Genomic DNA, 5343 nt, shown 5'->3' on the forward strand with positions numbered 1-5343 from the left:
ACCCTGGGATCATGACCTGAGCCCAGGGCAGACACTTAACGACTGAGGCACTCAGGCGCCCCACAATTTTAAATGCCATACATACGCACACAAGACAGAAGCAAAGTGAAAATCAGATCAAGTGAAACAGTTCCCAGAGGTCAGAGGAGTCCTACATGGTGCAGCCTGCACAGAGCTTCTCTCCGAAATTTAAGCCTTTCATATCAGAGTAATAACCACTGGATCTAAAGAAGTTCACAGAGGGGGGGGGCACCTGGGTGGCTCAGTGTGTTAAAGCCTCTGCCTTCAGCTCAGGTCATGATCTCAGGGTCTTGGGATCGAGCCCCACATCAGGCTCTTCTGCTCAGCAGGGAACCTGTTTCCTCCTCTCTCTCTGCCTGCCTCTCTGCCTACTTGTCATCTCTGTCTGTCAAATAAATAAATAAATAAAATCTTTAAAAAAAAAAAAAGAAGTTCACAGAGGGAACCACCGAATACTGTACTGTTCAAACATGGTTTCAAACTAGTTTACTTATTTTCTTACAGATTTTATTTATTTATTTATCTATTTTACTTATTTTTCTTACAGATTTTATTTATTTGAGAGAGAGAGAGAGCGCGCGCGCGCGCAGTAGCAGGGCAGAAGGAGAGGGAGAAGCAGGCTCCCTGAGGAGCAGGGAGCCTTATGTGGGGCTCCATCCCAGAATCCTGGGATCATGACCCGAGCGGAAGGCAGAGGCTTAACCCACTGAGCCACCCAGGTGCCCCAGTTTCCAACTAATTCAAAACGGGTTAAAAAAAAAGTTGTAAATGTTTGTTAGAGATATTTTTTAAAAATTAGCATTATTTTAAAAATTACAGCTATCAATAACTACCCCCCACTCCAGAAACGCTTTGCAGCACTGTAAGATACCTGAGCACATGGGTTGGAAAACTTCACTTTAATGACTGAGGGCTTGTATTTTTGCCCTTGGAGGCTTAGTGTTTTTTTTTTTTTTATTTTCAGAAAAACAGTATTCATTATTTTTTCACCACACCCAGTGCTCCATGCAAGCTGTGCCCTCTATAATACCCACCACCTGGTACCCCAACCTCCCACCCCCCCGCCACTGGAGGTTTAGTGTTTTGCCTTTTCTTTTTGGGTTTAATGTTGTGATGAACACCCTCACATATGTCCCCTTATGTCTCTGTGTATTTCCCTGGGACTTACTATCCCCATGAGCAGAACTGCTGGGTTATACACAACATGCATATTTCACTTGACAATATACTGTCAGGCAGCCCTTCAGAATGGCTGCCCAACTCCATACTCCCCACCCCCCCAGCCACACAGGTATGTTTGTAGGTCCTCACATCCCCGCCATCACTTGTCATCATCCTGCTTTCTAATTTTGTCAATCTCATAGATACGAAGTCATATCTCACTGTTATATTAACATCCCAGATTTTCAGTGATCTTGAATACCTCATCTTATGCTGTTGGCTTTTCAAATTTTTCATCTTTAAACTGCTTATTATACACTTTGCTCAATTTTATATTGGTGGTGGTGTTCTTGTTGATTGATGCAAGGTGTTTATGTATTCTGGATATTAAATCCCTTGTTGGTTTCTTTTTTAAAAAAATATTTTTATTTATTCATTTGACAGAGAGATAGAGAGCACAAGCAGTGGGAACAGCAGAGGGAGAAGAAGAAGCAGGCTCTCCACTGAGCAGGGAGCCTGATGAGGATCTCGATCCCAGGACCCTGGCATCATGACCTGAGCTGAAGGCAGATGCTCAACAGGCTGAGCCACCTAGGTGTCCCCCTTTGTTGGTTTTGACATTACAAATATCCTCTTCCAATTTATAGATGTCTTGCCATTGTCCATAATGTCTCTCATCAAGCATGAATCCTTAACCTTGATGCAATCAAATTAATCAACTCTTTACTATAGGTTACAGTCTTGAAGTTTCATCTCAGAAATTATTCCAAGCCTTTTGGTCACAAAGATATCCTCCTACAATTTCTTCTATTAACATTAGAGTTTTATCTTCCACATTTAGGTCCTCTATCCAGAGTGCAGTTTTGTATGTGGTTGGAGGTGGGGATATGGTTTTATTTTTCTCCATGTCACTCATGAGCCAGAGTTTTCTAAACCATCAACTAAATAACTGTCCTTTCTCCATTGATTTCTCATACGCTAGGTTTCTTTATACACACAGGTCTCCGTCTATGTTGTTCTGTTGGTCTACTTTTCTGTTTTTGTGCCAAAGCTACACAGTGTATATTATTAAATTCAAAGAAACAAGAAAGAAATCATTATGATAAGGCAGAAATAAATGAAATTGAGAACAAAAGACAATAGTAAAAATTGGCCCAACCAAATCTGGTCTCTGAGAAGACTAACAAAGGAGAACAGGGACACCTGGGTGGCTTGGTAGGTTAAGTGTCTGCCTTTGGCTCAGGTCATGATCCTAGGATCCTCGGGTCTGGCTCCCTGCTCAGCGGGGAGCCTGCTTCTCCTTCTCCCGCTCCCCCTGCTTGTGTTTCTCTTTCTCTCTCTGTCAAATAAATTTTAAAAAGTCTTTAAAAAAAAAGGAGAACACATCTCTGACAAGAGTGATCAAGAAAAAAATGAGAAAATTAAGAACTCAGATGCAGAATAAAAAGGGGGCAGGAACTATGACAAAATAGATTTTTCCAAAAAGAAGCATGAATGATATGCCAATGAATTTGAAAACCTAGATGAAAAGGATACATTCTTAGAAAACCAGAACATGTTAAAATTGGCAAAAAAAAGAGAGGTCTTTAGCAGTCCAATGAGTATTCGAGAAATAGAAATGGTAGTCAAAGAACTCTCCTTCTTCAAAAGCCTAGTTGGTTTTGTAGGTGAGCTGTAGCAGACTTGTGGGTTTCTGATTGTATGCATGACAAAAGAATGTAACCTATCCATTTCAATTTTTGAGCCTACTGTAACCTAGATTGTAAAACCAGATAAGGAGAACCCAAGAAAAGAAAATCCTAGGTTATTACATTTATGAAACAAAAATCCCAAATAAAATGTTAGCCCACAGATATTAACAGTATATTCAAAAGCTGATGACCAGATAGAGTTTACCTCAGAAATATAAAGATGTTATGGCTCAACATTAAAAGTCACCATATAGGGGCGCCTGGGTGGCTCAGTGGGTTAAGCCGCTGCCTTCGGCTCAGGTCATGATCCCAGGGTCCTGGGATCGAGCCCCGCATCGGGCTCTCTGCTCAGCCGGGAGCTTGCTTCCTTCTCTCTCTCTCTGCCTGCCTCTCTGCCTGCTTGTGATCTCTCTCTGCCAAATAAATAAATAAAATCTTAAAAAAAAACAAAAGTCACCATATAAATGGTCTAAAGGATAAAAGTCATCCTCAACTGATGCAGAGCAAGCCTTTGAGATATTCCTTTTTTATGTTGAAGTGAGTGCCTTAGCTTTATTTTTAAGAAGTAGGTGTGGAGGTGGGTTTCATTACTACTGAATTCCTTTTCAGGATAGTAAAATGTACCTGGAGTCTTATGTGTGGAAACTTACTGCTCTGAGGTGATGCTGAGGCATACTGAGGACCAACATAACACTGTCAAGTTAGTGGGGCCTGGAAAGGGACAGTCCAAGGTGCCAGTTGCTGATGGTGGGTGAAGGCAGAATTTGGGGGAATTGGAGTGTCCTGAGACAGAAAAACAAAGTGTTGGTCAGATCAACCTCAAAGAAGCCTGAACTGGATTCATGGAGAGGATGACAGCGGCTTTAGAACTCCAGCATAAAGGGGTGACATACTCACTGATACGGTATGGGTCCTGATCATGGTGGCAGACCTGTCTACTCTTAGAAACACATCTGCTAAGGCTCCTAGGTGGCTCAGTCATTGGGCGTCTGCCTTCAGCTCAGGTCATGATCCCAGGGTTCTGGGATGGAGCCCTGCATCAGGCTCCCTGTTCAATGGGGAACCTGCTTCTTCTTCTCCCTCTGCCCATGCTTGTGTTCCCTCTCTCACTTTATCTCTCTCTGTCAAATGAATAAATAAAATCTTTTAAAAAAAAGGAATACATCTGCCCAGGGGGTCCTGGTTGGCTCAGTCAGCTAAGAGTCAGCTAAGAGTCTGCCTTTGGATCCCAGAGTCCTGAGATGGAGTCCCCTATTGGGCTCCCTGCTCTGCAGGAAACCTGCTTCTCCTTCTGCCTCTACCTCTCTCTCTCTTTCATGAATAAATAAGTAAAGTTTTTAAAAAATTAAAAAAAAAACACATCTGCCTGACTTTCTTACCAGAATAGGGCTATTGCATAGATTCTGAGTTGGCATTAAGATGCCCCATTTGAGGAGGACATTGATAACAGGATCTCTTCCCTCTTCTGTCAGTTTTGAAAGTGGGCCCTGGGACAGAGAGGTGAACAGGTGCTGTGTAATTTTGACTTAAACGGGTGTGTCCTAAGCAGCTGCCATCCCTTGTTAAGGCCAGCTGTCCACCAGCTGACTCGGACTTCTGCAAGTGCCCAACCCAGAAAGTCAGCTATTGTGGATCAGATCAAATTGTTACAGATGGCAGGGGGAGGTCTGGTTACCATTCGACTTGCCTACAGCTCATTACTCTGTTTAATTTGCAAGAAATAGTTTTACCAGATATGTTAGTAGACATGCACATAGGGGTTAGCCAGGAAGGCACATACCTCAGTGAGGCATCCCATGGTAAGAGGGAGTCATTTCATCACATAAGGAATACTTGCCTTGATCTTGATTTCAACTGCAGCAAATAGATCTGACAAGGCAAACTGAATGCAGAGTGGCAACACAGAATATGTGACTTTAATACAGAGGGGAAAATGTTCATTTGTCCATCAAAGGAGACAGGGACACTAGGACTGGGATACAAAAGGAAGCATAGTGTGGTTACAGGTGATCTGAGTAGAGTGATGGTAACACCCGTGATTTTTTAAAAAATTTTATATTTTTTATAAACATATATTTTTATCCCCTGGGGTACAGGTCTGTGAATCGCCAGGTTTACACACTTCACAGCACTCACCATAGCACATACCCTCCCCAATGTCCATAACCCCACCCCCCTTCTCCCAAACCCCCTCCCCCCAGCAACCCTCAGTTTGTTTTGTGAGATTAAGAGTCACTTATGGGGGGCACCTGGGTGGCTCAGTGGGTTAAAGCCTCTGCCTTCGGCTCAGGTCATGATCCCGGGGTCCGGGGATCGAGCCCCACATCGGGCTTTCTGCTCAGCAGGAAGCCTGCTTCCTTTCCTCTCTCTCTGCCTCTCTGCCTACCTGTGATTTCTGTCTGTCAAAATGAAAAAAATCTTAAAAAAAAAAAAAAAGAGTCACTTATGGTTTGTCTCCCTCCCAATCCCA

The sequence above is a fragment of the Neovison vison genome, chromosome X (genome assembly GCF_020171115.1).
Source record: "Neovison vison isolate M4711 chromosome X, ASM_NN_V1, whole genome shotgun sequence".
Lineage (NCBI taxonomy): Eukaryota > Metazoa > Chordata > Mammalia > Carnivora > Mustelidae > Neogale > Neogale vison.